At 43.4% G+C, this 23,487-nt stretch overlaps 1 protein-coding gene across 6 annotated transcripts in view; it reads left to right on the plus strand.

The window, feature by feature from the left end:
* The window catches only part of DENND2B (DENN domain containing 2B), a 152,166-nt gene that overhangs the window by 35,300 nt on the left and 93,379 nt on the right, over positions 1–23,487 (plus strand). For 4 of the 6 annotated variants that reach the window (XM_012783975.2, XM_012783976.2, XM_012783989.2 and 1 more), the window contains one exon: positions 12,385–12,473. The gene's annotated coding sequence lies outside the window, so the exon portion shown is untranslated. Of the gene's footprint in view, positions 1–12,384; positions 12,474–12,511; positions 13,251–23,487 lie in introns of those variants that run through there. The other 2 variants (XM_012783974.2, XM_012783988.2) reach the window with 2 other exon arrangements.

Consider the following 23,487-nt stretch of genomic DNA (forward strand, 5'->3'; position numbering starts at 1 on the left):
CTTCAAATTCAAAAGGCTAAGTGGTCATCAAGTATGTTCCTTGACATCCCTGGGAGTAATGCTCAGGAATTCCCCCAAATTTGCTATTCTTAGACAAGCTTGCTCCTGTTTCCACTCTTCAGGATCTTAAATTGCTCTCTCCTCTCCCTTCTCCCTACATGTTCCTCTGTTTTTCCTCATCATCTCAGCCATCTTCCCTTCCTTGCAAGGGGTGGTGGTGGTCTGATTTTTTCCTCTATTTCATAGATTCCTCAGTATTTCTAAGTGAATGAACATTTATAAGTATTTCTTTATACAAAGGCAAACTAGCTGGCTTTTGCATAAAAATAGGACATACCCAGTGTGTGTATTGTTAAGAAAGGAGCTAAGCATTGCCCAGATTAGAAACTTCTAGGTTCTTAACCTTGGGGAAAAAGAGGATGGTTTTAAAAAATGGCACTATTGGATGGTGAAGTTTATTTAGTATGAAACTAGGGCCACCTTTCACGTTCCTAGGATAGGAACTGGATTTTGAGGGACAACTGCTTTTCTCTCTTCCTAAGTCCTTGGAAAAAGCATCATAATCTTCCATATGAGAGATAAGCTGGTATGTATATATTCCAGCAATGCCTGAGGAAGCTGAAATGCTGCATTCCTACCATCTAATGTTTTAATTACTGCATTAAAACCAATGTCCTTGTTCACAAACAGCTATCAGATGACATCTTAGTATAGAAGGTTGAAGATCCACAGGAATTCACTCTGATAGTTAAAAATATGACTTTTTGATTCTGATCATGGTGAACCATGGTGAACCAAATGATGAGGAAAAATTGTTTGGATTCTTGAGCTGCTCTGTGTCTTTGCTAAAGCTTGGATGGTCCAAGCCCCAATTGTGAGGTTTTGATATGAATAGCAGGAGAGGCAAAGGGCAGATCAGGCAGGGTCCTGTTGTCTCTTCTTTCTGTGCCTTGAGTTTCCCCAGAGATGACTCTTTGGGGATAAAGGTGGTAGTTTTCTATCCTGTTTTGCAGGAAGACTTTTACAGCCTCGTAAATCAGATATGCTGTCTTATTTCTTAGTTTAAGGGGCTCCACAGATTTGATTTTCTTTCAGTATACTTGAGTGAAATGTTATTCAAGATTCCATTTACCCCTAGGTCTGCAAGTATAGTGTATGTCCCCTGGAAACACTTTTGTTCTAACCAGATTGGAGCAGAGTAGGACATGGATCTCATTTGATCTGGGCTCTGTATTTCATCAGTTAAAATTACATTGACTCATCACTTGACTTATATTGAATTTTCCTTAAGTCTTTTTCACTTGTACCATCTTCATCCTGTTGTCATGCAGTTTTTTCCTCAACTTAAGTGTAAAATTATATATTTTGCCTTTTAAAAATTTCATCTTGCTATATTTAACCTATGGTTCCAGTTTGTGGTGGCTTCTCTGATTATCTGTTGTATCTCTCTCAATTAATATCATGTATATTTGATAAGCATGCCTTATCCAAGTCATTGATAAAAAAGGTGACTATGATGTGATCTAGAACAAATGGGGAAAGAAAAGAATGTTGTAGGCCAGTATTCCTGATGAACATAAATACAAAATTCTCAACAAAATACTAGCAGACTAAATTCAACAACATATTAAAAGGATCATACACCATGATAAAGTAGGATTTATCCCTGGAATGCAAGGATAGGTCAACATATGCAAATCAATAAGTGTGATAAAATAGATGGGAAATGCCCAAACTTCTAGGAATTCCAGAGCTGCTGTTCCTGGTTATTAATCCATTTGCAACACTGTTCAGGGCCAGCTGTCTTGAGTTACCAGTTCGTCCAGCTGCCTATGTATCTCTGTTTTATCTGCAAGATGAGGAGAGAGTTTTGTGAAGTTCAGATAAATTATTTCCCTGACATTCTTTGCTGTACGTGTATACATATGTGTGTGTTTATTTATATGATAACTTAATATATCATATACAAATATATATTGTGTAAATGTGTATGGATATTATTAAAGTCCCTAAACTATTTATGGATTACTTACCAGCTATTGCTGAGTGTATTCTCTATAATAATTATATAATAACCTCGTTAAATAAAAGTAATGATGTTTTTTGGCATGACTTGTACTTACTCTCCAGTGATCAGTGTTTCCTTCTCCAAGTCCTTATCACTTTTTATATATTCTGTTTTGGAATTTTGCCTATGATATTGCTTATTATTATTGTATTGTATTTATTGTATTGTAAAGATGGGGTCTCAGTCTATAACCCAGGCTAGAGTGCAGTGGTGTGATCACAGCTCACTGCAGCCTGGAATTCCTGGGCTGTAGTGATCCTCCCACCTTAGCCTTCCAAGTAGCTGGGACTATAGGCATGTTCCACCACACCTGGCCAATTTATTTTATTGATTGATTGATTGATTGATTGAGGCAAGGTCTTGCTCAGTTGCCCAGGCTAGAATGTAGTAGCATCATCATAGCTCACTGCAGCCTCCAACTCCTGGACTCAAGCAGTCCTCCTGCCTCAGCCTTCTGAGGCTATAGGACTACAGGTGTGCACTACCACGCCTGGCTAATTTTTTTTACATTTTTTTGTAAAGATGAGGTCTCACTATTGCTCATATATAATGGCTGCACAATGCCCATCTAGTGCAGTTTTCAGACTACAGTTTGTATTCCAATAGTGGGTCAGGAAATCAGTTTAGAGGGGCTCTACAAGCTTTATTTTTTTTCTTAATGAAATAGATTAGAATTGAAAATAGCAGAGAGCATCATACATAGTAAAGGTAAGTATTGTTTTGAGAATCCTTTTTGGTTCAGTTTTTCACATATACACATGCTTTCACACATGCACATACTGGATTACAATATAAAAATTTTTTTTTTGCTATCAGTTGTGGTTAAAAAAACAACTTGAAAAGGCCGGGCGCTGTGGCTCACGCCTGTAATCCTAGCTCTTGGGAGGCCGAGGCGGGCGGATTGCTCAAGGTCAGGAGTTCAAAACCAGCCTGAGCAAGAGCGAGACCCCGTCTCTACTATAAATAGAAAGAAATTAATTGGCCAACTGATATATATATAAAAAATTAGCCGGGCATGGTGGCGCATGCCTGTAGTCCCAGCTACCCGGGAGGCTGAGGCAGAAGGATCACTCGAGCCCAGGAGTTTGAGGTTGCTGTGAGCTAGGCTGACGCCACGGCACTCACTCTAGCCTGGTCAACGAGCGAGACTCTGTCTCAAAAAAAAAAAAAAAAAAAAAAAAAAAAAAAAAACAACTTGAAAAATACTAATCTAGGCTGGTCTGAAGGTAGTGAGTTATCTCACTTGATTGTTCACAATCAGTTACAGATTGAAGTCCTTATTCTACTACTTTCCCCTCTCCTCACTACTGCACTTGACTAGTCTTAAAAAAAAAAAAAGAAAAGAAAATTACTAATGTAGTAATGATTGCTATGGAGGTGGTTTCTTATTTTTAATTTTTGAGGCAAGGTCTTGCTCTGTTGCCCGGGCTAGAGTGCAGTGGCATCATCACAGCTCACTGCAACCTCTAACTCCTGGGCTCAAGCGATCCTCCTGCCTCAGCCTCCCTACTAGCTGGAACTACAGGCACATACCACCACTGGCTAATTTTTTTACTTTTTGTAGAGATGGAGTCTCACTCTTGCTCAGGCTGGTTTTGAACTTCCGGCCTCAAGTGATCCTCCTGCCTCAGCCTCCCAAACTGCTAGGATTACAAATGTGAGCCACCACAATCAGCCATATTTTTATTATTATAAATAATGCTGGTAACATGGATTTATTTCTCATACTTAGGAAATTTCTTTTAGAATACTCTCTCAAAGTGAGGGTATCGAGTCAAAGGATATGAGCATTTTAATCGATAAGTTACTTTCCAAAAGCTAGATTCCATTTACTATTTAATAAATGTTATCTGTGCCTTGTTCATGGCATAGGTTATCACAGACTTTTTTCTATGGATTATATATATAATATATATTTTTAACAAAAAGGGATGATTGGGCCCCCCCCCCAAGTAATATACAGTGAACATTTTCTTATTTTACCTAATATTCTTCTACAGCAGTGATTCTCAGTCTGGGGACAATTTTTCTTGGGTGTAGGTTGTTTAGGGTAGACTACTCTAGTGCTTCCCAAACTTGAGTCATTCTTACCTACTTTTATGATTTTTTTTTTTGCCATAACTGTGTACTACATATACTTTTCTTTATCTTTAAATTGGCTTTGTAAAAACTTCTTATTTTGAAATAATTTTAGACTTACAGAAAGTTGCAAAGACAGTATAGGTTCCTCTAATCTCATATAACTATGGTATGGTTATCAAAACTAACATTAATATTGGCACAGTGTAAACTATAGACTTAATTTGAAGTTTACCATTTTTTCCCATTAAACTCCTTTGCTATTCCAGGATCTAATCCAGGATCCCACATTGCATTTTGTTGTTGTGTCTCCTTAGTCTTCTCCAATCTGTGACAATTCATCAGTCTGTCCTTTTATGACCTTGACACTTTTATTTATTTTTTTAATTAATTTTCTTTTTTTTTTTCCTTTCTTTTTTTCTTTCTTTTTTTTTTTTTTTTTTTTTTTTTGAGACAGAGTCTCACTCTGTTGCCCAGGCTAGAGTGTCGTGGTATCAGCCTAGCTCACAACAACCTCAAACTCCTGGGCTCAAGCAATCCTACTGCCTCAGCCTCCCGATAGTTGGGACTACCTACAGACATGTACCACCATGCCTGGCTAATTTTTTATATATATTTTTAGTTGTCCAGGTAATTTCTATTTTTTTTTTTTTTTAGTAGAGATGGGGTCTCGCTCTTGCTCAGGCTGGTCTCAAACTCCTGAGCTCAAATGATCCACCCACCTCAGCCTCCCAGAGTGCTAGGATTATAGGTGTGAGCAACCATGCCTAGCCAGACCTTGACACTGGGCAGGTATTTTGTAAGATGTCCCTCAAGTTGGGTTTGGTTAATGTTTTCTTGTAATTATACTGAAGTCGTGTGTTTTTGGAAAAAGCACCACAGAGGTGAAATACCCTTCTTAGTGCATCATATCAAGGGGCATGTGATGCCAATATGTTGTCTTAGTAGTAGTGTTAATGTTGATCACTTGGTTAAGATCTGCCAGTTTCTCTACTGTCAAGTTAACTATTTCTGCTTTTGTGATTAATAAATATTTTGGGAGGGATATTTTGAAGCTATGCAAATATACTACCTCTCCTTAAACTTTTACCTACTGCAAAACAAAACTAAAAGCAAACAAAAAACATACTTTCTTTAGTATTGGTTTCATCAATGAGATCAGTGATAATCAAGTTAATAGCTGGTTGTCTTTGTTCTTATGTACATTAAGATAAATATAGAAGTATTAAAATTTAAAAAGTTTGTTGAGGGCAGGTGCAGTAGCTCATGCCTGTAATCCTAACACTCTGGGAGGCTGAGCTGGGAGGATCTCTTGAGGTCAGGAGTTTGAGACCAGCCTGAGCGAGAGTGAGAACATGTCTCTACTAAATATAGAAAAAATTAGCTGGGCATGGTGGCACATGCCTATAGTTCCAGGTAATTGGGAGGCTGAGGCAGAAGGTTTGCTTGAGCCTAGGAGTTTGAGGTTGTGGTAAACTGTGATGATGCCACTGCAATTCTAGCCAGGGTGACAGAACAAGACTGTGTCTCAAAAAAGAAAAAAATGTCCTTACACCACTTAAAATTATCTTATATACATACCACACCTTGGACACTCTGGACTACTCTAAAGTGTTAAATACCAAATGGTTTAGGTTCTGTGGTGACATTGTTGAATAGTTGGTTTTACTAGTTCATTCATTGAAAGTTTATTAATTGTACTTGATATGGAGCCCTAAACTAAGATTCAGAGTAAGAATATTACAGGTTAGCCAGAGAATTAAGCCAAGTAAGCCTTGGTGCACTAAAATACAAGGCAGTGAGGCATGGTTGACACTGGTGTGGTAGACTGTTTGTGCTAAGGAGTGCTGGGGGTAAGGGTAGAGAATCAGTCTAGCCAGGGAATATCAAGGGCACTAGGATGGAGGGAGTGACGCAATTTGGGCTTAATTCTCACAGCCCTGCACAGATCTTACTCTGAGGGGTACTTCTTTCCCAGGCTCAAAGTATTTCCTTGGTTAGTCATAGAAAAGCAGTGTTGAGTCCACATTTCTCTTATTCCCCAGTCTCTTCCTTTTCCCTCTATTTTGTACCCTACTCACTCCAGTCCTAAAGCTTCAGTCAGTCGTGATAGGTTAAGATCTTGGTTGACTTCGGACTCTAAGCCCAGTAAGCCTGGAAAGCCCATTCTGGAAAGGTTAAATGATGCTTTTAGTGGGTGTCTCCGATATTGTCTCCTTGGTCTCGGCGTTCCTGGTCCCAAGCCTGTGTTTATGAGTTTCAGTGTTAAAATGAGGGACAGTGAACAGGCGCCTGTGGATTTGAGAGATTTCAGGAAATTAGCTGATATGTGAACATTGTGACAGATAACTCCAAGAAACTGGAACAAGTCACTGAGTACTTTCTGTCCTGGGGATCTGAACCTCAGGCTTTGTATTAAGGGTGGTAAGTTGAGTGGAGGTGAAGTGCATAAAGGTTGGCAGACTGGGCTCAGCCCAGCGTGAAGGTGTCCAGTGGCTGCTTCACCACAGGGCTGTGGGATCAGGTAATTACAGGCCAAATTCCATACTTCTCTAGTTTAGAACCTTAGGGTTGGAGGTGTGGTTGTTGGGAAGGGTAGAGGGGATTAGGGCAGGAGTAAGGACCTGGGAGAATATCCTATCATAAAATCCTAGGACTTGAGCATAGAATGGGTATTTCTCTGTTTTCCTAGGAAGGCTGTGCAAGTGAAGTACATGTAGTGGTGGCCAGTGCACTGGAGGTCCTGCCACATGTGGCTCCCAGGCAGAGGATGGCTGGGATTGCCATCTAGGGGGAGAATTTGTTTTGTTGATCTGAAAATCCTGGTAGAGCCCAAGTCAGTACTGCTTGATTTGCCATAGACAGATCATCTTTCAAGAGAACTTTGTTAGATATTGCCAATTCTGCTTTGTAAAGGCAGCTTTGTCTCTGACTGATGGCTAGGTGTGAGTCCCTGGCAAAGCCTCAGTGCCCTTCCAGGCACTTCCCAGGCCATTTCTCATTCTGTATTTGGCATTCTCTCTCCTGCTTTCCTTAGGATAGAAGCCTGAATCTCCTATCTTTTCCTCTAGGAAAGACTGCATTTTATTGGTGATGGTGTTCTGTTTGATCCTAGGCAGACAACTCCAGAGCCCCAGGCTGGGAGCTCTTTGGAAAGGGTTGGATATAGATGCTGTAACCCCTGAAAGCAAGAAGTCTTTCTGTTGCTTTGGACTTATTCATAAAGCAGTAGGACTGGGTGGTTTCCACAGAATAATGCTTGAAGGACCCTTGGAAAATAGCTTGTCCAACCCTCTCATGAATAAAAAACAGAGATAGGGACTTGCTCAGGATCTTACCACTCCAGCAAGCTGGAAGCCAGGACTGGGTGCCAGCCTGCTGACTATCTATTCCTAGGTTTTTAATTTTTACCTCCTTGCCACATTGCTACTCACAGGTAGAAAAGGAAAATTTAAAGCTTTTAGGAGCTCTTCTGTAAGTGGCTGCTAGAGCCCAATGTAGAAGAACTGAGGGGAACACAAGTAGAACTGGATCCCAATCTGGTGGGCATTGGGAGCGAGGCTTCCTGGAGGAATCAGTAGTTAGGCCACATCTCTTAGGCATTCTAGGATCCAAGCAGCAATATTAAAACAACCATTCACTTTTTTTTCCTTGAATTCCTTTGATCCTACATAGGAAGGAGAGACTTTAGAAGATTTACTTGGCTTCTGTGTTTTCAGGTTTAGAATTTCAGTTGTCTTTAAAGAGATAAGTTCCAGTGGTGACTTTACCTAAAAAAATAAATAAATAAATAAAAAATAAAGAGATAAGAAACTCCTCTTGTATTATAAACTCCTCTAGTGGCCTAATTTAGAATCTGACAGTCCTATACATATATGTTCTCTTGGTATAGTATAAGTCCATCCACTCAAATTCCTTCACCCTATGGAGGGAATAACTTTTTCTGTTGGTGCAGAGTCTTCTCAATGATTCATTTATCTCACATGCACTGATTACTCACACTGAATATCCTAAAGTGGGTATACTTCAAGGAGCTCAGGTCTATGGGGGAAACAAGTGTGTAAGTAACAGTGATAAAGCAATACAAACACCAGAATAACGGCATCTTTAAAGTGCTGTTGGTTTGCAGAAGAGACAGGTTCTGCCAGGGAATCAAGCAATATTTTATAGAGGAGATGATAACTGAGTTAGGCCTTGAAGGCAGTAAGATTTTGTAAGTGGGAGAGGGAGAGGCATTCAGATACAGGTGACAGCATGAGCAATGGAGGGAAGGAGAGAAAAGTGTGGGCAGTTTCCAAAGCACCAGGCAGTGTGCTGTGGTTGTGCTTGTAATGGGGGGGTGGTAGCAGAGGACATGTGGCAGGAAGTGAAGCCAGAACGATTTCAGATTTTGGTGGTAATGTAGGTTGTGAGAGGGGTTTGGACTTAGTCACACTGCTATTGCTGTTATGTAGGCCTTCATTATTTTTCCCCAGACGGTGGTTTTCAATTTTTTCTAGTAATAGAACCTTTTTTTTGCCAGACATTTTACACTCATCTACAAATTATAAAATATGATATGATTTTTTTTTTTAGTAGAGATATGTTTTTTGGAAGCACAGTGGCCTGTATAGTAGAGGTGGGAGATGGTGTTTTTGTCCCTGAACAGAGCTGCTGGCCTGAGAGAACCTTGTCACCGTGGGAGTTGGACCATTCCTGCAGCCAGCTGGGTTTGGCAATGACATGGTGGTGCTGGACGGCCTGTGAGTGGGCACCGGTAATGGGAGACGCTGTAAAACCCTGGAGTGTGTCTCCCAGAAGAGTGACCTTATGAGGAAAGTTCTGGGAAACAAACCACAGGGAGACTTTACAGGAATTTTTGGTTGAGCCCACAGGCAAGGCACATGAGGAAAAGAGATGTAATTATAGTTTGTAAGTCTATGAAAAGATGCAATGAGTGACATGAAATAGCTGTTCAAAGTTTCTTCTTCCTGTAGGATAGGAGGAAATGGGTTTTTATGCATTCATGCAGCAGTTATTTATGGAGTGTCATCTGTGAGCTGGGCTTTATATTAAGTGCAGGGAATACGGTGGTTAGCAAAATAGTCTATGTTCCTACTTCTAAGAAACTCATGGGGGAAGGCTGATATTAAGCCAATAACTGACAAATGCATAATTCCGCATTATGGTGAGTGCTATGAAGAATACTGCGGGGAGCCTCACTTAGACTGGAGGATTGTGGAAGAGAGGAGATGGGAGAGTCAAGTTGAGGCAAGGTGAGTAAGGATTATCCAGGCAAAGACTGTGTAGTGGGGGCGTGTTCCAGGGAAGAGGAAACAGCCTGGGAAAAGTCTGGCACTTTGGGAAAACTAAAAGAGCTTCTGTTTTGGCTGGTACACAGATTCGAAGGGCAGGAAGTGTGCCGAAAGGAGGCAGGAGGAGAATCATTCTGGGCCTCGTAGGTCGTGGTAAGAACTTAGATTCCATCCTAAGTGCATTGGGAAGCCACTGAAGTGTGTTAAGCAGGAAATGACATGATATGGTGTTAAAAGGTGAGTCAGACAACTCTGTGGAGAATGGATTTGTGAGGGCAAGAACAGTTGGGGCGATGAGGTATTTGCAGTAATTAAGGTGAGAGGTGGATAGCAATAGAGGTGGAGAAAAATGGACATATAAAGGATACATTTCACTTATTTATTTTTAGAGACGGGGTCTCACTCTGTCACCCAGGCTGGAGTGAAGTGGTGTGATCATAGCTCACTGACACTTAAAACTCCTGGGCTCAAGTGATCCTTCCGCCTCAGCCTCCTGAGTAGCTGGGACCATAGGCATGTGCCACCATGCCTGGCTAATTAAAAAAATTGTTTTTTAGAGGCAGTGTCTTGCTATGTTGCCCAAGCTGGTCTCAAGCTTCTGGCCTCAAGCAATCCTTCTGTTTTGGCCTCCCAAAGTGCTAGGATTACAGGTGTGAGCCATCACGTCTGGCCCAAAAAGTATATTTTTAGAAGTAGAATTGTTTGGAGTTGGGAAATGGATTGGATGTGGAGAGAAATAGGGAGATTCAAGGCTGTCTCCCAGGTTTCTGGCACAAGTATGCATGTGGGCCTCTCAACAGATAGTAAATAGCATCAGGCTGTAAAATCCTTATCCTTCAGGAAATGTCAAGTAAGATTGGTCTAAATCCATCCTTGCAGAGGCAGTGGTGGGAGTCAGCAGTCCTCTGGTTCTGCCCAGTTCAGGGAGCTGGTATATATTAATATTAGCATCACCCAAGCAGGGATTCCAGATCTCCAACTCATGGGATCCTTTCTTTGCACCCCTCTCCCCCAGGACAAGGCCCTAAGGAACCTTTGTAACTCCAGCATGCCACTAGGGGGAGCATGGCCTGCATTCTATGTCTGGTCTTGAAGGCTTTTAAGTTTGGATTTCTTTAGTGACTGAGTAGTATGAGCTTTAGTACTTAGCCCTGACCCCTGGCCCCTCATACTGCTTAATAGTTGAATGCCTGGCATATGGTAGGTGCTTGATAAAAGCTAGTTGGTGTTACTGTTATACTATAAACATTATCTTATTGTAGGAAGGGTGGGATCACTTTTTTCTCAGTTTGGAGACTAGGCAAGTGGAATGTGCATTTTGAGGACCAGGAGAAGGGCAGAAGCATGCCTGTTGGGCACGGAAAAGAGAGAAGTTTGTTGATTTGATAGTGTTGTCCCATTGGCGCACTAGGGCCTAGCAGGGATTCCTGAGCTGGGGCTTGGGTGAGGCTGGGCATTTCTAGTGGGGGATTAACGTATGCCCCCTTTGAAGCTCTGATTGCTTCACTAGAGCAATAGCGCCCACCGCTTAGGATTTGTGCCATCTTGTCATTTCTTGTTAGATTTTGTAGCGTTTCTCTTACTTTAGTTTATGGCATATATTTACCCTTTAAACTTAAGTCAATCAAAATATTGTATTGAGAATTTTCAGTGTGCTGGAGGTTAATCAAGAGCACAAAGATTCTACAAGGGATTGCTACATTAAAGATTCCATTAGGACCTCTCTAGCCTTATTTTGGGGAGCAACACTGGGAAATGTTCTCCTTGAGCCTCAGTGTCCTCATCTTGGGGATTGGAGGAGGAGAGGTCAGCTGCTGCAGTGTTTTTGGTGAGGAGCTGCTGAGATGAGTGAAGTTCTTAATTCATTGCTTGACTCACGAGTGATTTCACATATAGTGTCTCTCCTGATGCTCATCCCAGCCTTGTCCAAAGGCTCTGTAGGTGGAAAGTGGGAAGTCAGGTGAGTTGCCTGATGGCACATGGTCAGATAGTGGTGGAGTCAGGCACTGCCAAGGTCTTCTAACCCTTGCCCCACCTGGTTCTTTTGCAACTACTCTGCTTTATTTACTCAAGAGGGTTGCAAGGCTTGGGTACTGTTTCCAGTTCTGTTACTTCCTGGTTCTGTGACTTAGGGCAAGTAATTTTACCTTTGTTTTAGATTTTTAAAAATCTGTTAAATTAGTATAATAATACCAGTTCTAACTATCAGGACTGATTTATTGCACAGATGAGCCAAGATTTGTGAGAATATTTTGGGAAAACACATAGCTGTAGGGTAGGACTCTTTTCTCCAATCTGTGCATCAGGACATGGTACATCTCATAGATGTTATCATAAAGTCTTTAGGTTAAAAAGATGGTCATATCTACCTTACCATGACTCGTAAAGATCCTCTATCTTTGCCTGGGAACCCAGCCTTCCCTGTCATAACTGGTTATCAAAAAGCTTCCAGTTTTTGAGGTCACATGGCAGTGTGCTTTAGTGGAACATGCACTGGACTAGAGGGCATTCAACTGATCTCTTAGTTCCTTGACTGCCTAATTAGCTCTGTAAGTGTGGATCAAATATTTGGTATTTCTTAGCCTCAGTTTTCCCATCTATAAAATGGTTGTAAAAATATGTCTAGTGTATTTCAAAAGGTTATGAGGATCAAAATAATACCTGTAAAAGAAAGTTACAAAGCAGAAATGTACACAGAAGGGAGCAGGGGACTAAACTTAAAGGGCCTGCTGTGTCCTAGGCACTGTGCTAACTTTCAGACAGGAGCAGTATTATTACTGGCTATAAAAGCAGCTCACATGAAGCCTGAGCTTCAGCTGCAGCTCCTGAGCAAGGCAGAGAGACAAGGTTGTGCTTGTATCATGTTTGTTGCCTGGGCTGTTACTCAGAACTTTCTCAGGACTCTTACTGATCCTGACCTAGTGTCTTTCCTTTCCATTGCAGGAAGATGAGAGACTGCTTAGGCGCCAGCACTAGTATCATGAATCTCTGTACTGGTTAAAGCTATCACCACGACCTGGACAGGCAGCAAGGTAAGCAGAGAGCCAGTCCAGGCGGGCTCCTGGGATGTGAGTGCGTTTCCGCCCAACTGCTGCTGGGAAAATCCCAAGTGCACAAACAAGTCACGGCAGTGCATCAGGGTCCCTCCTACCTCCAGGACCTGGAGGAAGGGCTTGCTTCCCCTCCAAGCCTCCAGGTAGTGATCCCTCCCTTCCCCCTGGCAGCGATTCTTCCAAGTTATAAAAAATGAGACACTGTAGGGGAGGAAAACAAGTCCACTTACTGACTTCTCCCTTCTCTCCTCTGAGCTGTTCAAGCAAGTTCCCAGGAGCAGTCCAGAGCCCTGTTTAACTGGAAGGGAGGTAGGAGGAGTGGAATGCCTGCGGAAACTGAGCTGATCAAAAGACAGTGCTGTTTCATGGAAGCCTCCCAGAACTGAGAGAAAGAGACAGACAGACACTGAGAGACAGACAGTGGGGGGTTGGGAGAAAGGGAGAGAGAGTAAGCTCCAGAGAGCGTGCGCGGGTGCTGGAGTGAGAGCCTGGAGCAAGGAAGAGCCGCTGTGCTGTGCGCGCCGCCGCCTGGCAGGACAGGGTCTCCATGACAACTGGCCTGGCCGGCTAGCAGTGCTCTGCTCACTTGGCTGGAAGGAGCGCCACGAAAGGTCAGAGGAAGGAGCTGTGGGAAGCTCGCAGCAGGTATTGGAGCTTAAGCGAGTGGATCTTGGGGCCTTGGGCTCCCAAACCGACTGTAGGGTGAGCCAGCCTCTGCTGAGAATGGAGTGGGCAGGAAAGCACCGGGACTTTCAGGTAAGGGCAGCTCAGGGCTTGGATTGTTTCGCCTTCTTTCCTGGCACTGGTCTTAGGCTGTTTTCTGGGAGGCAGGCGGGTGTCTGTGCTCTGCTCCGGGTTTGGGGCTCAGGAATGATGTCATGCTCCAACAGTTGGATTCTATTAGCTTAAGGAGGAGGGAAACAGTCAATTTTCTTGACTTTGCAAATCTAGCTGATCTCACTCTTGCTGAATCGGAGGTGTTTAGGCTTCATTGTAAAAAGCATTGTTTTACTTTTATTTAGCACAAAGGCACAGGATATTTTTACAGGAATAATCTTATATGTGGAAAAATAATGAGTTACCATCACTCCAACAGTGTTTTGTAGGTTTTACAGGGAAACTCCAGTGTCTTTTGAGTAGCTTTGTTCGTCCTAGTGAACACTGTTTTGTCTCTTGGTGCTGCTATGTCTGACCTGTAATGGGGAAAAAAAGGCTAATTAAGCTCAGTGAGGAGCCTGCGGTGAGTTCCAGATCCCTCTGGAGCATTTATTAGGATGGAGGGACTGTCATAGGGATGTCTGAGCTGGGGTCTTGCACTTTCTCCCTACCAGATAGCTTGAGAAGAAGCAAGCTGTCCTCCCTCATTGAGGTCAATCCCAGTTTCCTAAGATGTGGGGGAGGGAGCTGTCTTGGGGGGGGGTCACTGTAAAGAGGTTTCTTATCCAGATGTCTCAGAGTGAGTGCTCAGCGGCAGCTGCTAGGAGCCAGGGGCCATGAGGCACTATGGCTGTGCTAGGTGGATTCCTTTGGTTAATATTTTAACCAAATCTCAGGGCATGCGATGTCCATGCTATGTACTCCTTCTGCTTGGATTCTGCTAAGTTTTGGTAAAACTTGCTCTGACCTAGAGGAGTGGTATGCAGTGAGCTTGGTGTGGTCTAGGAAAGGAGACCCTCCCAGAAAGGCAGTTTTATAGGTGGTAGGTTAGCTAGGTTGTCAGTAATATTGTTAGGAAGATGAATGCAGCAGACACTCCCTGTGGGGGAGACCCATCGGGAGATGTGCTTCTGCTTGAGCTCTGTTATATCTTAAATTTACTTCTTGGCCTCAGGGAACTTTGTGAATGCCTTTGGTTTCTCTGTGGGATGAGAGAACAGCTGCTGTCCTGGCTCTTCGGTTTTTCTTCTTGAACTTTCTGAACAGAATGTCTTTTGTATTCTGGCAAACAATGAGGGGGCATTCTGATTAACTTCGGGTCAGCTTGCCAATGCAAGCACTGGCCGTGTCCCCGATGCTGGCTCTCCCTGAGTATGTACATGTATGCATCAGAGTTGTGGCCTGAGGGTCCACAAGGGTGAACTCAGTGGCCCTGGATCTCAGATGGGCCACTTGTGAAGTTATTCTTTCTCTTACTACACTCCAGAGATCCTCTGCTGGATTGAAACTCGTGTTTTACTGGACGGGTGTGGCCTAACACTGTTGGTTGGGATTAAAGATGGGGGATATAAGGAGGCAGACTCTCTGAGCTGGTGGGCAAAGTAAAGTCAGAACCTCAGGTCTTCTCCTCTACTCACGTGTGGTTGGGGCTTCTCCAGTTTCACCATCCCTACACATGTGAAGAGGGCTAGCAGGGACCCAGTTTCAGGAGCTGATGGTCTTTCTTGTGACATAGCAGAAAGAATGATGGATTTGGGCTTCGTTGACTTGCATCCATGGCCAGATTATGCTACTTGCCAGCTGGGTGGCCATGGGTAAGTCCCTTAACTAATAGGAACTTCAGGTTATTAGCTGTGAGATGGAGATAATGATAACAACAACTTCACAGGACTGTTAGGAGGAGCAAATGAGGTAATTTCTGTGAAAGTTTTAAACAAGTCATGTCTTATATAATTTAACATGTTATGAATTGAAGCTAGAAGAATGGCCCAACTCTCTCTGGAAAGTCACTTTGTCTCTCTGTTCTGGTTCTCCCATTTGTGAAGTACCTTCTTCTCTTCTGCATTTATAAATAAAAATGAGAGAAACCTTTAAAGACTTCTTCAAAATGTTTAGGGAAACAAGTAGTGCTTTCTTTGGGTTGGGAAGTTGAATATGAGTAATATTGATTATAGACTTTGAGCCTCATAAATGATCTTTCAGAAATCAAGCTTTCCTTAGGTCACCTGACTGACGTGTTCTATAAAGGATAGAGGAGAGGGATTCCAAGCGATCCATTGCTTTCCCAGTGTCCCACAGCTACCTGGTAGTTATGGTGTCATACATTTCCAAAGCTGGAAAAGAGGCTGCTGAGTGCCAGGCCTGGTTCCCCCATCCTGTTAGGTTCTGCTGGGGAAACTTCTGAGTGAGCAGAGGGGCCTTTCTCCTCAGTGCTGCATTTGGAAGGCAGGATTCCAACAGGTAGAAGTGTTAATGCTCTGAAAGACGTTGGGGGCTGGGTAGCTCTTTCAGGAAAGCATAAGGCTATTGCTTAGGAGGAAACAAAAAAGAAAGAAACAAGGAAGTGGGAATTCCAAGGGCAGAGATACTTGATATGTCATGGGACTGTGCCAAGGAATAGAATAGCGGGGGAGGGGAGACTGTAGGCAAGGACGTCCCAGATCTGTCCTCAGTGAGTCTATGGGGTGTATGGCATGCCAGGGCACCCCACCCACAGCCTCAGCCTTACTGTAGGACAGGGGAAAACCTGCCAGTCTTGCCCCCACAGTGGTGTCTGGGAAGAAGCCCTTGAGCAGACCCAGAGCAGGGACATGCTTTTTGTCCCCCCCCCCCAAACAGCGGAGCTCCCCTTCCAGGTGAGTCATGTCACAGCAGCCCCTAAGGCCTGAAGGAGGAGTTGCCCACAGCTCAGATTGGGACTGTAGCTGTCCCCCTACTCCCCATCAGGCCAGCTTCTCAGAGCTGAGTCACGGATTGGATTCTTTTTTTTTTTTTTTTTTTTTTTTTTTTGAGACAGAGTCTCACTTTATTGCCCAGGCTAGAGTGAGTGCCGTGGCGTCAGCCTAGCTCACAGCAACCTCAAACTCCTGGGCTCAAGCAATCCTCCTGCCTCAGCCTCCCAAGTAGCTGGGACTACAGGCATTCGCCACCATGCCCGGCTAATTTTTTGTATATATATATTAGTTGGCCAATTAATTTCTTTGTATTTATAGTAGAGAAGGGGTCTCGCTCTTGCTCAGGCTGGTTTCGAACTCCTGACCTCGAGCAATCCGCCCTCCTTGGCCTCCCAGAGAGCTAGGATTACAGGCGTGAGCCACCGAGCCCGGCCACAGATTGGATTCTTATGTGTTCTTTGAGGATTAAAAAGTAACATTCCTGTTCTCAACTCCTGCTCTCCCCCATCCTCTATTCCCCTTTCTGCACACTCTTCCCTTGGCCTTCCTCAAGGAAGTTGAAACTTTGGAATACCTTGGAGAACAGGCCAAGGGCACCCTCAGTTCTGCTGGCTTGGCGTCTTTCTCTGGAATGAAGGGCTGGGCACACATTTTCAGGGGGCACCCCAGACTCCCAAGTGTCAGGGCCACACTGCTGCCATAGGACTAACAGAGGCAATGCCCCATTCCCCACATTGTCTGATTCTAAGAACTATTTTGGGGAGGTCCACTGGCACCTGAAGGAGATGGGAGTGTTTGAGTTCTGGGCCTTCCATGGCACCTCCCTGTAGGCAGGTGGGACTGAGGGATTGAAGAATATGTCTTCCTTCTTGTTGCTTTTCTTAGCCGTTAGCTCTCACTGTCCCAGCTACTCCTCACTTCCACTGTTGGGCCAGAGAGAGTTGCTGAGGCAGCCCAGCAAATGGAATACACATCTCAGCCTGGAGGAGGTCAGGCAGCAGCCTTTCAGAGCTCTGGCTTGGCCCTCCTTCTGTGTCTCAATGTTGGCTTGGGAGGAGGGTATGTTTAGGGCAAGCTGTAGGGAGGGGAAAGGGAAATCTGCAGGCAGATAATCGAGTTCTTTGAGTTAGAGGAACCATGGAAAGTGAAGGGGCCAGGAGGGCATGAAAGAAAAAAAAAAAAGACCATCTGGCATAGTCTGCAGAGATTTCTCTTTAAAGCCCGTGGGAAAACTTGCATTTATGTGTGCCTTCTTCTGGGGGTGGGGAGGGAGACTGTGCATCTATTTTATCCTGCATGGGAGGCGCTGTGTGCATCTGGCTCAGTGGGTGGGTGAAATACTGGGTGCATCTGTCTTAGGAGACTATGCCACATAATATGCCATTAGAAAAAGCCTGGGGTCTCTATTTCTAGTCATAGGCCCTAGAAAACTGTTGTGTGTGTGTGTGTGTGTGTGTGTGTGTGTGTGTGTGTGTGTGTGTGTGTTTGAGGGGAGAGGAGGGTGTTAAATGAGTCTAGGCTACCTTATAGAAGAATGTCTCCAAAGATCCCTTCTTTTATTTTCTTTGGCTCTGATATAATGAATATACTATTGTTGGGAGGCTGTTGAAACTACCACAATACTCTTCTCATCTAAAAACCTCCTGAATATTAGATGTCACTGTCTCTATAAAAGGGCGAATTATATACAATTAGGGTATGAAGCCTTCTTAACCAAAGCAGACCTATTCCTAAGGGTTTGATGAAACCACCCCTGTTTTTCAAAGATCCAAACTCCTCTTCTGGGTGACGTGTTATCTCTGAAGGGGTTGTATGTGAATTGGAGATTGACTAACAGGCAGCAGCACAGTGGATGGAGGACTGTTGGAAATTGGGGAAAATGAGATAAACTGAGGGCTGTGGGAGACGAGATCTGAAACAGGAAGACTATTAGATGGAAACATGAGGAGGCCCTGGGCAAGGGGACTGGGGAGAAGGTAGTGTTCAGGGTAGCAGGTATTGATCAGTAGAGGGGCTGACCTAGGAGGCCCTTGCGATTTGGCAGAAGGCTGACCTGACCTCAGGGTGCTCAGGTCCTCAGAAGCACTGGGGAGGTGGGGGTGGCTGGCATTGGGGTTGACACCCCTGTTTATCTGCTCTTGAGCTCAAAGGCACCTCTGGTGCTCATATTTAATTCTTTGTGCCTCACTTTTCTCTTAGGCTTCTGTGAAAAGGATATACTAATAGTACTTAGCTTGTTAGTGTTGTGGTGAAGACTAAATGAAATTATATGTGTGTATATGCTCTCTTGGTCTGTCCACTCATTTAGTCAGTGAATACAGAGTGGCAGAGCCAAGAGTGGGGGAGGATCCCCAGAAGTATCAAGTATGGGACTTACTCTGATGTATGTTGTCTTAGATGTATTGTAGTTATTTCCTTCTACCCCCTCCCCACGTGAGCCTCTGTCAGTGTGATTGAGAGGGAGGAAACGCAGACCTGCTGAAGTTTTTGGTTTTGATGGTAGGGTTAAGGACCATCTCATGCTCTTAGGCTGGGGAAAAGGAGGAGGGTCCCACAGACTGATGTAAAGCACTGTTGGGATGTTGGAAGAGAGCCAGTAAAGGACTGGGAGTATGAGCAGGCTGAGGGTTCTAGGCCTGTGTCAAAGCTTCTCTGAGAGTGTCAAAGGATGGGTGGGTGAGGGTAGGAAAAGGGAAATGAGAAAGTTGGGGGGAAAAACCTGTAAAGTCAGCTATTTTTAGAACTCTTTAGCTTCATTCAAGGAACTGAATTTTAGTGTGTTTACTTGTATCTTGGAACACAGGTTACCTTAAGGAGTTCTGACAACTGATTGTTTTTAAATGTATTAACCTGGAGTGTGTTTGTTCAACTATCAGTGACTCTTAGATACTCAGTGAGTGCATGGTGTTGCCTTAGAGCAGTTCTGATGGAACCATTTGAACTTAATATGAGTATCTTATATGCAGTGTAGTACGGTGATTAAGAGCTAGTGCTGGCTGGTCTGATGGTAGTGGGTTATCAGAACTTACTAACATTAGTGTCACTGAAGTTGGTATTCAACCCCTCACTGCTAAGTTTGACTGGCTTTGAAAAAAAGAAAGAAAGAAAGAAAAAAAAAGAGCTAGTGCCCAGGGTCTCATAGGCCTAGATTGAGAACCTGACCTGGCTGTATGACTTTGGACAAGTTATTTAATCTCTCTGTGTCTCAGTTTTCTCAGAGGCATCTGTAAAATGGGTATACTACTAGTATTTAGCTTGTTAGAGTTATGGTGAGGACTAAATGAAATGATTCATGTAAAGCTGTAAGTGATTTTGTGTAAATAGCCCAGTGCTTGGCACATAGGAAGTGTTCAGTGCTTTCCATTATTATCCTCAACTTAGAACAGCCTTTTGAAGAGAGTAGGGCTGGTGTCTCTCCATCAGGTTGTTAACTATACTAGAAACCAACCAGATTCTTCTTTTAAATAGCTTATACTTTGCATTTTGTTCATCTTTCTGTCAAGACCCCAGGAGAGTCTCTGAGATAGTCCTTCTCAACCCAGCTTCATAGGTTCAGCTTCATCCTCTGGTTATTAGGATCCTTGCCCCCCATAGGCAGGGGAGACCCACCCCTCCAGAACTATTTCTCGCCTGCCCCTTTACTGCTGGCTGGCCCAGGTGGAGCCTGTGAGGTCCTCCACCTGGCATTGGAGGCCCTTCATAAGTTGCTCTCAGTGCTCTGGACACAGGCTTCAACCCTTGCCCTCCTCACCTCTACTCTGAATACTGTCCTTGTACCCTTTAAGACCCAGCTTAGAGCATCGGCTTTGTAACCAGCTTGGTGGCTACCTAATATGGCTTTTCCTCTATCTGTGGACCTCTGGCAAGTTAATCTCTGTAAACCTTGGTGTCTTCATCTGTAAACTGGGGATAATAATATTACCTATCTCAAAGGGTTGTTGTAAGGGTTACATGAGTTAATTTATGTAAAGCATTCAGCTTGGTTCTGGACACCAATATGCCCTCAACACATACACATATGCTTTGCTACATACAGCAGTAGAAAGCCCTGGCCAGGTTGTCAGCGGACCTGAGTTTTGGTTCTGGCTCTATCTCTGACTTGCTGGCTGACCTTGGGGAAATAATTTGGCTTCTCTAGGCTTCAATTTCCTCTTCCAGAAAGTAGAAGGTATGGTTTGAGTGTTGTCATTGACATTCTGACTCAACTTTTCAAATGTATATATCTTGTTTTTCTTTCTTTCTTTATTTTTTATATATCTTGTTTTTCTAACTAAATTCCCTGAAGTTGTATGACATTAAGTATAATATTGTGTATTTTTTATCTCCCCAAATGGCCAACATATGTAGTTAGTGCTTAAGAAGTATTTGAGTGACTTTTTTAAAGCCCATCAGTTGGATTCTAGGAAGCATTTTGACGTGGTTCCCAGCACTTGGAGACTGGAAACTTGTTCTCAGATGCATAGGGCATGGTTGCAACAACTGCAGGGAGGTCTCAGCCCTTAGTAAGCCAAAATGGCTGGCAAGTCAGTCAGAAAAAAGGTGGAAAATTAGGTTGCCCATGCCCCAGTTCCTTTTCTGTAAAATTGAGGCAGTAATGGTGTTGTAGTGAAGCCTAAATGTAAAGTGCCTAGAATAGTGCTTCCTACCTTGTTGCTGAATAAAATGTTAGGAATTATTGTTTTATTTATTATTGTTTCTTTGTGGCTAGTCTCTTGGGTTTATTCTGCTGACAGCTGTGAGGCAGTATCTCCTTCCTCTTTGTCTTGAGCAGATATCTAGTATCAGCAGAGCAGTGGTAAGTGTCCTCCAATCAGGATATAGGTGTGAGCTTTTATACCTTGCTTTTGTAAAGAAATATGTAAACCAGAGGGGGAATTTGGCCAAATCAAAGGAGCATCTAGTGGGCCGAGAGGACCCTCTCTGAGGAGTAAGTATGTTGTCTGGCACTAGAATAGGGACATGGCAGACCCTGTGTCAAAGAGCAAGATGAGAAGTGGGAGGCCTGACAGGAGGCTGAGGGAGACAGAGGACTCTAGGTAATGAAGAGTGGTGACTATCTTTGGGCAGTTGGTTTTGGCTAAACCACTAAGAGGCATCAAGATAAGCTCCTGGTACTTTATCTTCCCAAGACATAGCTTGATCCCAGCCCCAAGTGAGACTTACTCCGGCAGTGATCACTCAGACCCCTCCCAGAAGAGTGGTGGATTGGGATGAAGAGGTTCTAATCTGTTTCTAAAGAGAATGAGTAGTTCCTTATCTACGAGTGTAATTATAAAGAGATTTCCTTTTCCAACTATAAGAAACAGGAACTTTTGCTGCCAAATTTAGCAGTGTGTTTTAAGTCCCTCAAATCTCCTTTGAGTGCTACCAAAGCTCTCAGCTTTGTTGTTATCTCTTGTTGAAATATAGCCTGGAAAGGTCATATCAACAGTGCCAATTTATGGGCCTACTGAGCCCAGGCAGGCCTAGGGCAGAATAGGGAGCTCTTGGGGGTAGATGCCTCACAAATTTTCTCTTTGAGTGAGGCTATTTATAATTTAAGGTTCTTTTTGCTTTGCCAGACCAAACTCTACAAATTAGGGTCAAATATTCTACATTTTTCTGCATTTTTACTTCTGTAGGCTCCCATGGACAGGGGCTTAGATTCTACAGTAGCTCCCTTTATAATCAGGAGTAGCTCAAACTTGATGGTACATGCAAAACTGCCCCATACTTCTTATTGGAGGTAAGTTTCTTTGGCACAGAGTTATGCTAGAATCTTCCTCCTATTTAGTTTATTAGCAGTTTATTACCTATCATGTTTTCTGATAGAGTAATTAAAAGATGGTGAAGACTGAGGTGTGTTAGAACAACACTTGTAGCTTTGTACTCATTTTCAAAGATCTGAGGACAAGAGGGTTAACCCATGTGTGTATATATTTTGTCACTTGGCAAAAAGGAATGCAAATAGGGAAAGGAAACTAAAGAACCTGACTGACACCAGCAATTATACAGAACAGTGGGCTGGGTGCTGTGGTATGTTTCTGTAGTCCCAGCTGTTTGGGAGGCTGAGGTAGGAGGATTGCTTGAGCTCAGGAGTTTGAGGCTGTAGTGAGCCATGATTGTACCTGTGAATAGCCACTGTACTACAGCCTGGGCAACATAGCAAGACCTTTTCTCTTAAGAAAAAAAAAAAGGTGTGACGTGAGTGTAAGAGGAAAATAGCTAGGACAGCTGAGATGAGCTTGGCAATGGAACTGAGCTTGGTTTGCAGTCTGTGGCTTGACTAGCTGCTGTGTTCAGAGAATCAAGGCTTTGGATTCTGGAAAGGAAAGAAAGTACTGAAGTTTTTCTTTTCTTTGCCTCCCTGTTCCCCTCTGATTGACTCACCCCTTTGGGTTCAGACATAAATGGAATGGGCAACATTGTTCTCTCTGTGTCCCCATCTCTCTTGGTTTGAGTCATCACTGATGCTTGGGGTTGAGCTACAACCCAGTTGCGCTGGGAGAGCCAGTTGTAAGGATGCTGGTGGTAAGAGGGGCTGTGGGTTTTATTAACTCAATTCTGAGTAGGTGCCCAAGGGGAAGTGGCAGGGGTCAAGTTAAAAAGAAAACAACTGGAAATTTTTGTTTTATTTAAATCTCATTAAATGGAAATAGAAAACCTTTTATTCCCCCCCCCCCCAATCTCAGAACTCACAACAGTTTGGTAAAGCCAGGTAGGGTTTTGAAAACAATGCTATCCAGACTTCTTTTCACCTGAAAAACACCTAAGGCCAAATGTTTTCATGGCCTTGCTGGAGGAAGAAGTTGAGCTGCTTCTGGGAAGCTGTAGATGCCAGACATGGAGGCTGCAACACCTGGGCTGTCTTCCCAGGTCCCTGAAAGCAGTTAATGATTTGTCATTGGGGCAGTTAGGATGACCTTATTTGTTGGTATTCCCCAGGGGGTTAACCTACTCTCCCTCCCTCCCTCCCCCCTCCCCCCTCCCCTCTCTTGTTTCAGAAAATTAATTTATTCATTCAATAAATATTGATATTGAGTATCCATTCATTTCTAGGTTCTGTTCTATGTACTGGGGATATAGAGATAACCAAGCCAGTAAAATTTTTGTTTTCATGGAGCTTAGAGCATGATTGGGAAGCATTTCAGAGAGCAAGTGGATGTCAGGGTATAAGATGTGGCACAACTTGGGATAAGGTTTAGACACTTGAGAGAGATGGCTAGCTGAGAGGAACATTGAATCTAATTGAGAAGAATCAAGAAAAAGAATATGGGGAAACAGAAGGGATCTGGAGTAGGGATGGGCAGTAGCTGTTTAGCTAAAGGAAGTTCAATGAATAGATTCTACATAATTCTTGGGATCAGGCAATATGTGTTTCAGAATTTTCTGCAGATTCTAGGTTTATGGCATATCATTAGTATAATGCTTTATTCCTACCATTGTGTTATACCAGGCATTTT

The sequence above is a fragment of the Microcebus murinus genome, chromosome 4 (assembly GCF_040939455.1).
Source record: "Microcebus murinus isolate Inina chromosome 4, M.murinus_Inina_mat1.0, whole genome shotgun sequence".
NCBI classification, from domain to species: Eukaryota; Metazoa; Chordata; class Mammalia; order Primates; family Cheirogaleidae; genus Microcebus; species Microcebus murinus.